Below are 12845 nucleotides of genomic sequence, written 5' to 3' on the forward strand. Positions count from 1 at the left end.
TGCTCATATTTTCAGAGAATTGGACAAAATAGAATATTATCTATTTCTTCCTGAGGTATTTTGTCCCATGCCTCAGCAAAGAGAGCAGTTGTATCATGTGTGTTCCACCTTGTCTATCTGCCTTTCATTTCAATGAATTCTGGCATTTATCTTTGCCATTACCGGAGCACAAAGCATGTATTCAGGATTTATTTTATTTTCATGCACAAAAATTTAATAGAATATTTTATAAGATTCCTCACTCCCAAGAATTTAATAGAACTTTTTATAACATTCTTCACTCCCCCAAGAGGTAATGTACAACCAACGATGACTCAGAGATCAAATCAGACTCAATTTTTTTTTTAAACATATTTTTTAAAGCATCTTCTTTTCCGTTTATGGCTGCTGTATGTGTTGATTTGCAAAAAAGTGCAATAAAACTAAATTATTTGTTAGGAAAAGACAGAAAAACTCACATTAAAGCACATAAGCAGATTTGAATACAGATGGAGAACTTGTTATATTACTGGGAAAATAAACACCAACACAGTATTGCTATTATAGAAAACTGCAACTGTATTTGGACTGAATAGTATAATACTTGCAAGAATCTCCATGAACTTTAATGAGCAAAATACTTGTAGAATTATATGCCTGAGCTGGACCTTAAAGACAATCTAGTTCCAACTGTTCCCTGCCACAGGCAGGGACACCTTCCACTAGACCATTATTTGGGAAAAAATACATAGTAGATGGAAAATTTTCTGTAAAAAAGGAGGATGGAGAAGAAAGAAATGTAATTTGTACTGCAAACTGATGAAGTGAAGATATAAGTCCACAGTCTAAAGTAATACTTCACTTTCAATAAGGATGACTGTCGCCCTGATTCTTGAGTTTTCTAAAGCCTTCTAAGTTTACATTCTATTGGGAAACTTTCCCACACAGTTTCTGTAAATAACGTGTTGTTTTGCATTCCTTCGTGGGGGTGGAGAGACTTGATGTACTAGTGCTTTGTCCAATGTCTTTGGAGAGGTGGCCCATTCACTCTCCAATCCACTGTCACCTTTGGAAAAGTATAAAAGTTGGAGTCAGAAAATAAACTTTCTCTTTTACCTTGCAAAGTGGCAAGTAGCTCGCATTGTGCATTCTCGTGTCCTATGGCGACAGATGACTGTGAAGAACATGAGTGCAAATAAAGAAGGGTTAATAGGAATATACGTATATGTGAGAATGAAAATTACCATTAAGTGAGATGGTAAAGCAAGTAGGACAGCAGAGCAAACTTCATACAGATGGAGTTGTCTCTGCTTTAGAAAACAAAAAGATTGGCATAATAAATTACAACCCTTCTGTTGAGCACTCTAAGATCTCCCTGGAGACAGCATCTTGCCTCTCTACAGGAAAATCCAGCAGGAAGGCTGGAAGCAATGATGCCATCAATATGCAAAAGAAAGGTTTCAGTTCCTAAAGAACCACACCTGTAGCTAGTACAAGCAGGAACATTGACAGAATGTTATCTGCATGGGAGTTCTCAAAATAAATCTCATCGATTCTGCCATTAATTCTTTAAGTCAGAGGTTGACATTAACTCATGCTTTTGCAGTTCTGTCATGCCATCAGTAAGCAGAATATGCAGTAGGTGTTAGGAAAAAAATATGCCTTTGGTAAATTTCAGTAGCACACTGTCACTCTTTTAGTGTTACTAATATCTTGCAGAAGATGTCAGAAAACTCTTGAAGAACTTGAAACTCCTTCCTGCAGTTAGACCAGTTTCCAAACTTGAAACTCCTTCCTGCAGTTAGACCAGTTTCCACACTGCACTAGACCAGGGAGCCCATGGACCAGTTGTCTCAGACTTTTATGGTGGAGATAATACATCTGTACTAGACTAAGGTTTTTAATTCTTCCAATTCTCATTATATCTTTCTCTTTTTTCAAATCGACATTCCCACGATTTATTCTACCTTCACTCCATAGACAATGCAAACATTCCTGCTAAAAACTCAAGTGAAGGATGCTGCTTCTTGCTTGGCTTGAAATGGTCATTTTCCAGAGCCCACACGGTGGAGCCAGTTCTTCAACAGTCACCTTCCTGACACCACTTTCAGCTAACAGGAGGCCTGGGCAGTGCAAATTCTTCTAGTCCTGCACAAGTTATTGAGCATTGAAACAAATGCTGTTAATCCAAGTTCTTCTTGAGCTACAGGATCTGGTGTTTAAATAAATATTGATAGCAATGGAGTGGTATTCATTTCTATCTAAAAATATTCTGTATTTTGTCTGCATGATTATTCATGCAAAATCTATCTAAGGAAGTGGTTTTGTTTTTACAGGCCGAGAATAGTCCAGATAATTCCAATCCTAAAGTCCCAAAGAATCCTGTCACAAGGTAAGAGCAGTTTCAGGTGAAAATCCCCCACTGGTATGTACTGAACTGGTTGCTGATTTGAGTAATTATGAAATCAAGACTGCAGGATACATTACCCTCCATACTAGCAATACCCTGGCTGAATAGCAATTTCAGTCTATATAGCCCTTTTCTCTCTGCACATCTCAGCCATCCTTCATGGTTATGATAATTTCTACACTGAATTAAAAAACAAAGACATTTCCATTAAGGTTCGCTTCTTTCAGAGAACAGTGACTTTTTTTTTTTTTCTTAACACTACAGGCTACCAGCCATTAAGCCCTAATTAAAGAGCTCCCACAATGTTGTGAATTGTCTGTGTAATAAATCTCTGCTGGAGAAAGAGGATAATCATCAAATATTTTTTCTTGTCAGACATCATTGAGCAACAAATGGCAACAGTGTCAGCAGCCTATCTAAATTTACAACTAAGCAAATGCTACTGACCCTTGAATAAACAGATGAAAGTTGATTTGTTGCCCAATAGTGTGTAAGATCTATAATTGAAACACTGATTTCATTGTCTCTGTTGGGAAAGGTAGGGAATGCAAGTTCAGACACAATACTTTCCATGCCTAATGTGTTGGAGCATTTTGCTGTAACTTCTACCACTGAAAAATCCTGAAAAAAAATTGATAGAGTCAGTGTAATCTAAATAAAGCTGAGGCTTTGGAATATTTCTTCTGCCTTTAAGGTAATAATTGTGCCAGGACTTACATTAAATTACACACCATAAATATGGTACGTATTAATTAATAGTGAAAATAATCATGTTCTTATACTGGTGTCCATCATCAGACTATTTTAATGCCACTGTAAAAAGCCCTGTAAAATATTTCAAACATTTCCAACCAGATTTCCTATATGTTCTTCTCATGGCTTCAAAACCCCAAATTCATATTTGCTGTGTATACAAATAGAACATTATTTGTATACACAGCAAATATGTATCCTCCTCATCTAAAAGGTAATGGTGGGTAAAAGTCCACTGCAGACAATCTCAACTGGCAGTTCTCTGTAAAAGCAAATCCCTGCTGGACTCTGATAGTGACCTTTTATTCTGGATATGATCTGGGTCATAGTGAGGTTTGCTTTCTGGTTTATGTTTCAATCAATTTGATCTTTTAATGGTTAATATTTAATAGCATACAGCAATTAAAATTCTATTAGTTAAAGTAAATAAAAGTAAGCATTGCCATTAAATAGACATTTTTGGAATCCTGACAAAATCTGCTGCTTTTGCTACTCTGCTGAGCTTCGCTGTCCTAGTTAGTCTCTGTCACCCTTTCTGGAAGCAGTGTTCCTTTTTACAGAATGTGACTGAAGGGTTTGCCATTTTTACATAAGTTTTTGGTGTTTGCTGGTTTTTTTTTTTTTGTTTTTGTTTAAATGATGAACCAAAAGCAACACTAGATTTCTCTTTTTTTTCTTCTTACTGTATTGAAATGTCTTTAATCAGGAAATAAAGCCCCATGATTTGAAAATGATCTTCCTGGAACAGCTTCACAATATGCATAGAACCATAAAACTTCAAGTTAAACAGTGAATCCATCACTTGCATTTGTATCTTCACATCACAGGATGTAGGGTCCAGTTCCTGATGCACCTGTCCAAGTGAGCCATCTCTTCACTTGGCAATATTTACTGTGTCTGAGATATTGAATAAAAGACACACACTAAAATTTGTTGCCTGGATAGACTTTGTGAATGTGGGTGTACATATTTCCATGTCAGCAAGGGAACTCAAGGAGCAGATGAATTCCATTTATGCAAGCATGGAGAAATTTTTGTGGCCAGTAAATAAGTACCATAGCAGTGCCTGGTTATAACCAGACAGAAGACAAGCTGTTGAACATCTCCTTGCTCCAGCTTCTGATTCACTGTGTGGTCTATCTGATGCACAAAAAAGTCAAGATTCCCTAGTTGGAACTGGTGAAGGGAATGTGTGAGAACATCCACATAATCTTAAACTAGGATGTGGAGTTTTGCCAAACAGCCCAGATGGAGAGGGCACAAGGCAGTATTACCTGCAGAAGCTTTCCCGTCTGTGCCTTGTCACAGGGAATCTCTGTATAATCCATCTATCCTGCTAGCAGTTGCTAGAATTTGTGATATAGTTGTAATTTTTCCATTACTGCTTGGACACTTAATTAAAGCATGCAAATTACTTATTTACACTTACTTCACTTGGAAAACACCCCTGGTTTCAGCTGGGGAAGGAAATGGCAGGGTCTTCACCATCAGGCTAAACACATCTCTATATCCATGATTACTCTGGCCACAGCCCAGAAATCCTTCTTGCTTCTGTTTCCAAAATAATCTATGAATCAATGTCATACACCAAGCATCAGATCTTGCCATGGACATGCTTTCTCCTCATGCTTCTTTTGTATGTACTTGATAAGATCTATAGAGATTATGCCAGCCTGTCTCAATGGCAGTCTTACTGCTTGACTTGTGCCAGGGTTGTCTCTAGCAGCAGGGTCTGTTCTAGAGTTTGCCTCATGGATGCAACATTTTGGGGGGCAACATCCACCTTTCTCCTGGTGATGCTTTTTTGCTTACCCATGTGTGGTATAGAACAGGCTGCTTCTCTTTGTGTCGGAGATGGTCACTGCGGGCTGCAAACCGTGCTGAAATAGCCAATGTGGACTTGGATTTTTTTGTCCTAGAGTTGCAAAATTCTCTGGAGTTTTTTAGAAGTTCCCTGCACTAAGCAGCTGTCTGGTTGACCCATCTCATCACCAGACAGAGTTTTGCATGTTTCTAGATCATCCTGCACTGCCATCTCAACTGTACCAATGGCACAAGCTGTTATCCTTAAGATGGTTCCCCATACGTCAAGTAATATTCTTCTTGGGCACACTGAAGTTATTCCACCTAAACTGCTGCACAGTCACGGCAGTGAACCTGTTGGCTCCACAATTAAACTTGGGTGATGTGTCTGTGTGTGTGTGTGTGTGTGTGTGTGTGTGTGTGTGTGTGTGTGTGTGTGTGTGTGCTTGCTTGCAGATGCAAATATTTTCCAGAGCTTTGAAAGGAATTGAAAGGTAGCAGGCAAAACAATGCAGTTGACAGAAATGCCTGGATGGCATTCAGAAAGTATCCAAATGAGCTCACAATTATGTGTTGTAGCTGCACTGCATTGCAAAGTGGGTAGATGGGAACACATGCTGAAATAGGCCAAGTGTTTTACCCACATTCCAACCACGAGTGCCAACACATTTTTAACATTCACCTAGATAGGTTTACTTGGGCTTTTATTTCTAGCTTATCCATGTATAAAAGTTTTTACCTACAAATGTGACAAAAATACTGATACTACCAAATATGCTCTTTTTTTCTTGTTTCTGTATAGATTTTTGTCTACATAGACTCTTAAATAATGTAAGTGGCGGAGCAGAATGTGTCATAGCAACTCTTCAGTTTTGTAGGTGAGTAGCAATAAAACCACAATAAATCCTGGCAGAATGATATTTTATAGATCTATCTACTCCTAATCTGTAAGAATCAGTTCCTTGACAATAGAAACTGTAGGGGGGAAATGGGGATTGTGACATAATAGCAAAATAATTCAATGCAATATGTAGTTTTTCTTATTTTGGCAGACAAAGATCTCGCTGTTGATAGGTTTCCATTCATGCCTACCATGTTTTCCATTGCCTGGCACAGATTTCAGTGAAGTGGAAGGCATATGACAAACTGGCTTCTTGGCTGTAGCATGCCACACCAACTATGGCATGCCCAACAAAAAGCACTGTGTGAATGTCCTTAGCACAGTGCCAGGCATGCTAAGCACAACCCGCTACAAAACAATATGGTGCTTTCTGCAGCTTCTTTTTTTTGCTTTTTTATTTTCCGCACATTCCCTATAAAAATAGAAGGTAGACTATATTGATGTTTGCACAAAGCACAAAACAATAATTCCAAAACAGTTCTGTAGTTTGGTGCAATTGCTCTGCAGCCTGGCACTGCACTGAAACACAGTTGATACAGGTATGTCTTAGCCTGGTCTACTGACTGAGCAAATCTAGTGAGCTCTGCTTCTCCTTGCCTGTGATACTCCAGCCCACTGTCTTGCTGGCCCTCCACTGCACTTGCAATGCTTATTCGATGCCTTTCTTGCAACAGCCGGCTCAAAATTGGATTCTAGAACTACTTGCACTAATGTTGAAGATGGAAATTATCACTCCTGCCAACCTGCTGACTATACTCTGGTTAGTGCAGCTCAGTGTGCACCACAGCAAGGGCACCCTGATGGCTCAACACATCTGTTGTCCACCAGGATCTCCACATCCTTTTGTGCAAAGATGCTTGCTGGCCAGTCAGCTCCAGCCCATCATTCCCAGGTGCAGGACTTTGCAGCGCTTTTGTTGAACTGCTTCAGGCTCCTGTTAGCCCATTTCTTCAGCCTGTCTGAGCTCCTCTGGATAGCAGCTCATGATTTCATCCTTAAACTTGCTGAGTGTATATTTTGTGCCATTGTTCAGGTCATTAAAGTTCTGCCAGTAATGAGCTCAGAGCTCCATATGTCCCCTGTCCAGGCTATTCTTATGACACAAGAGAGGCTTCATATCCCTCTTCTTCCCTTTATTTCCTTCTTCTGTCTTGTCGCTTGGCCAATAAATCACTCAGTGATTTATCAGTAAATATGCCTAATTGGGAAGATGAACAGAGAAGGCATTCAGTTTATAGCTGGGCAGAAGAGTATTAACTGGTGTGACCAGCTGGCTGTTTATTTGATCTGCAGAAAACTGCAGAGTTATTTAGGCTACTGGAGTGCTACAGTGCTGCCCATTCCATCGTTATCACATTACTTCCAAGCAGAGAGAAATGTCATCAACATGATGTCATAACCGTCAGCCAACTGGCTTATGTGATGCTGATCCCAAAACTTTTTTGAAATATGCCACAGTTCTGAGGTTGGATCTTGTTAGGTTAGTTTTAGGCAAGCTTATATATATCACAGGTACTAAAATGCTTCCCATTTGTCAGCACATTTTCCTCATATTTTTACTCTATTGCATATGCATACTTTTCAGGTTGAATTTTATGCGTACTGTAGCTCTGCAACTGACCACCAGTTGAATAAGAACCAAAACCACTGGGATTTTATTCCAACTGATTGCTTTTCATGTATAGATGCAAGACTAAAATGTCACTTTCTGAGTACATAATTTTGAAAAGTGGTGTTTCACTCAATTTCCTAGAAGATCATGTCATTTCCAGCAGCAATATTCCACCATCCTGACTAATAATAATGAAATTACAAATGTCTGCTTAGTATCTTTTAAGTCAATTACTCTTCTGGCTGTGATCAGCTAATTTTCAAGTCTTTGTGTGTTTATATTCAATAAAGGTCAAACAATTGAACTATTTCTGCATCTTCCTTTCTTCAAATAAAAGTATAGATAATTTTGCCTGCTTCCTTTAGAAGCAGCTGATAGCCATTCTTGTGAAGTGGGACTTCATGACTTTCTCCTGGTGGTATATTAGGTGTGACTTTATTGCTCTCTCCTGGTAATCTACAAAATATTCATAGGACTTTCAAATTCCTTCTACTTAAGCTGTTATGTATATTCATCACAAAACTTAATAGTTAAAGACTCCAGATGCAATCTCTGAAGATAGTCTGAAATACCTGCTGTACCCTCATTACTGGCAATTTGGGCACCCCAGATAGGTTGGATAATTTTCCTACAGATCTCTTCTCTGTTCCTTCTAGTCTGTGTTCAATTTTGTAAATACTGTATTAAAAGTTTATTTTGAGGGTTAAATGTCTGTAGAAGAGTGAGCTGGCATTCTCCATTTCTTGCAGAAATAACTCTAGCGAAGCAAGCATGGCCTTTTGACAAAGGCTCATCTCCTGAGATCAATGCTTTTCCATTGCCTTGCTCTCCCTTACATAAACAATGTAGGATAAGGAGGAAGAGGCAAAGAAAAAAAATTAAAAAAAAAAAAATCTGGGACAGAATGCTTGAATTAGTGACAGAGTTTGTATCAGTGCTTTTATGAAAAAGCCAAAACTGGAGTTGGTGTGTGCTATATAAGTGGCAGCATGTGATGAAAAATAGGTCTGATGTTACTTGTAATTTCTATTGATCCGACTGGTAATGGAAAAAGGAATTTTTCTGTTTTAATAATGGACTTTCTCAATCACTGTATTTCTTTTGTCACTAAATTCTAAATAAAAAACATACGAGGAACAAGATTCTTTGGATGAGAATCCTGTAATAACCTAATGCAGCAGAAGCTGATTTTTCCAAGACCTCCTAATAGAAATTACAGAAGTACCACAGAACTTTCCTAAACTTTACTCTTTCATTATGCAAGAAGGTGGCTGCTATTCATTAACTTCTATGGTTACACATTAAGTCTTTTCACTGACTCTGTAACTTGACCCTCTGTGTGGCTATCTTGCGTTAGAGCTTCTTCTCTATTTTATCATTTTCTCAGCAAAATGACAGTATGTGGAATTTTTGTAGATAGAGATGAAAGCATCATAGTTGCTGAGATCTGTGGGAGATACAGAAATAACCTGAAAGAATAAATACACCTTTATATTTATAATCCAAGCAAAATTCAGACATTCTGATCTGATGAGTTTTTGAATTACACATCTAAATCCAGGATGGATGACACAATTACACTACCAAGAAATACAGTAATTCTTAGATTGATGAATGTATCAATCTGATTTGAATGAATAGCCTTTTATTAAAGCATATTTGTCTATGACCTGTACCTAAATTCAGAATAAGATTCAAACACTTCTCCATCACCACTGTCAAATCCCTAGTTTTAATGGTTATTAGTATTATGTGGAAAAATATCTGTCTGAAGTGTAAAGTCCAAGCATATGTCTGAGAAGTAAATATAACTGCCCAACCTAAATCTCCTGGCCAACTATGTGCCTTTGCCTCTTTGAACAGGAATTATCCTCGTACTTGGTCAAAATGAGACTTCAGGCTCTTGTGTTAATGATCTTTTGTCTTATGCATCCGAAAGGAGAAGTGAATAATCATGAAGGATGGAAACAATATATGGAGGTGCTAGTCTGCTAATCAGTCAAGGATATTGCACTAATTCCCAGTCCCTTGAGCAAAGCCTAAATAAAGTCATTTGGGAGGAATCACTATGTCAGGATTGCTAGAAATAGCAACCTCCTCCACCCTCTGGAAGTGAGTTATGAAACACGAGCAAACACAACCTCTTCATCTATTTCTGGAAGTAATTTTCGTATCTTTGTCCCCAGCACCATCAGTAGTATCAAGGCTTTGGCTGATGGAGCCTCACAATTGAAGATCTTCCCTTCCACCATGCTCCTCAGAGTTTTTAGTTAGCTGACACAGAAGAATCTTTTGTGAGCACTTCTCCATGACATGTAAGGAAGGGGGATTCCTGCTGCACTTTCTGTCCTAGGACTTTGCCTCTCATTAGCTATACTGCAGAATTATTTAAGTTCTGATATATTTCAGCCCTTCTATAAAGGTAGGTAAGGTGCAGGATCTGGACCATAATTTTAAAGTGCTGAGGTTCACCTTACATCAAAACCATTTCATGGAACATTTAAAGGCATTTGAACCATAAATGTCTTCTGATAAAGACATGCTACAGTGAACATGATCAGAGGAAGGGCGAGATCTGGGGCATTTTAGTCTGGGAAGTGGGACTGCTGTACAAGTTTATAAAGATTGTGGGTTTCTCTTCCAGATCTTCCTTATGTGTGTTTGGATCTTGAGACAAAAAATTTTATCTATCACTTACAACCAAAGATTGAGAATAAATGGTTTATGTAAACTTTAGAAAATTATCCTGGTAAACCTAATCACCTGTTTAACACTGGACTAGTCCTTTTCATTTCTGACTTCCACTTTAAATTCAATGCAAATTAATATAAACTATACCTAAGTGAACAGAAATGACAAAATGGTGGGATTTTCACAGCAGATACGTACACTTTGCTTTTATGAAGTAATGACATCATTCTTACTCGGTGCCTGAGCACACATGAGCAGATTGATCCACACTTAAATGGAGACTTACATGTCAGCATATATGCCACCTGGGTAATGCTTACAGAAACACTATAATGGCTAACTAACTAGAAACTTCATAGCAATCTATGTATTGAATTTTTGTGGCTTTTTTTCATGGACAGATGCTGTCTGGTGAATTTTAATCTCACTTCCTGAATGAACTTCATTTCTGAACTAAATGATTGTCCTTTAAATCACTTTGGAGACCAAGCCTGTCGTACTTTTTTTTTTTTTTTGATAAATCTGACTTTAACATTATCTAAAGCAGCAGTAGATTTATTAGTTACAACACAGAGAGGGGACTCAACAAATTGTCCTGAAATAACTTTCTGTATCTCACCAAGATAAAAGAACAACAAAACTATAGGAAGTCAAGGTTCTAGGGATTTTTATGCATGGGGTGGATTACGAAGAATCCTGGAATACTATTTCTAACTCCCTCATTATTCTGCTTTGTAATAATGAACTACTCCCAGTGTTCCTGATTACCTAGCTGCTTCCCTTCTCTTTTTAGACCACCTCTGCTTGGGACCAAATTCAATCTTGTTTGTCTTCTTGTTTGTCTTCTATGCCATCTGTGTGTTTTCTTAAAACACTTCTCTTGTACAGACCATGTTCAATAACCAAGAGCCCAGTGAAGACTTTTTAAGGCTTTCTTTTTGGCAGAGAAGAACAGGGTTTTTAAGGGATTCTACACAGGTCTTTTCTGAGAATGAAGTGAGTATTTAATCTGGAGAGAGGTGTTGATGGACACAGGATACTCAGGCTTGGGGAAAGGAATAAAACCCAGAGGAAAGGTATAAGAACACTACTTTGAATAAGGATGAAGATCAAAGTAGAAGAAACCAGAAGAAAGCCTCATGTGTCACTTGGTCCTCTTGATGACCTTCAAGTCCTAGAGAAAGAGTTGAGTGAAAGCACATATACAGAAGACATTTGTTTTTCCTCAGAAATAACTTATTTACTTGATTTAAAGGTCTTAATTAAAGTGTCTAATGTTAAAATATTTTCTCAGATTGCTCCTTCTTTCTTTCCACAGTCATTTTTAGGTTATCTAAGTGTCAAGGAGTTCACACTGACTCTGAAAAATTTGTGTGCCTGAGAGCTCAGGACAGAAATTACAGTATCTAAAAATTCTTGAGTCTTCCTACCTGGGCCGTAAATACAACCTCAAATCTGTCCCTTAAAGTCAGTTTAAAAGACACAATACTGTTATGTCACATGCTCTCGATCTGGAGGTTTGTCTGTGGGTCATGGCAGTGAAAAGATGCTCAGAAATGGAAGTGAAAACTGAGGAAGAGGTGGGAAATAGTATGTGCTCTGTCAGATATAAATAGAGCTCCTGTGTACTTTGTTCACATCTCCACTTTTAATACTGCAAAGTCACAGGAATACCTCAGGTGTTTCCAAACCTTGATCTGTTATCTTGCCTCAAAATGTTCATGGCAAAATTATATGTAATTGTTCATTGGCTGACACTTCTCTTTAGCTTCAATAACTCTTACAATTTGTTGGTGTTTACCTCTCTGATGAAGTGCATAGAAAGACAGCTGTCACTTACCCTCTTACCATTTGTTTGCTATGCAAACCACACTAAGCTTTTATAGTCTCATCTTATAAAAGAGGCTCTTTAATGGCCTTGTCTCCCCTGCACCTGTTGCAATTCATCCTAATTCAGCTTCATGAGGCCAACAGACCTGTCTCAGAGGTCATACCAGGGTCTCTTCAGCTCCAGTAACATGTCCTTGGTTTGTTCCTGGGTTTTTCTGTGAGCAGCTCCTGCCTGGTAATGCTTCTGGACATGTTATCACCAACAGACCTACTCTTCTTCCTTCTCTTTCACTTCTTCTTCATATCAGAAAAACATCTATCAGCCAGGGCTATGATTCAAGACCACTGTGTAGCACCTTCAGCTACTAAATTTCACCCACTGTAGTTTACACAGCATTCAGGGATACTGATTTTTTCTGCACTATGACTCCACACTTCCATCCTGGGCTATTTGCATTTTTATTCAACTAACTTGTACATTTTTTCACTCATTTCATCACTAGCAAGTAAAATAAGCTCACTCCTTCTTATACAGAAAGTCTTCTAAAATTTAAATCACAGTAATTCACCTTTCAGTCTAGTGTTTTGTCTTCTATTTAGTCAGCCCCTCATCCATTTGAAACCGTTGGTGCTAACCTCTGTCTTTATATCATCTGGCAATTCCCTATGTGTCAGAATAAATATTTTTTGAAGTAATTTGATTTCTGTGTGCCACATAAGGAACACATGCCCGCTAGCAAGCATGTTTACAATTTTAAGTGCAATCTGATGCATAACACCCTCCTAAATGAAAGATGAATTAGAGCTGAAGCAAAACAAACAAATCCTATGCTTAATTTGCTAATACCGACTTTATCTGGAGCTGG

The sequence above is a fragment of the Taeniopygia guttata genome, chromosome 2 (genome assembly GCF_048771995.1).
Source record: "Taeniopygia guttata chromosome 2, bTaeGut7.mat, whole genome shotgun sequence".
Taxonomy (NCBI): domain Eukaryota; kingdom Metazoa; phylum Chordata; class Aves; order Passeriformes; family Estrildidae; genus Taeniopygia; species Taeniopygia guttata.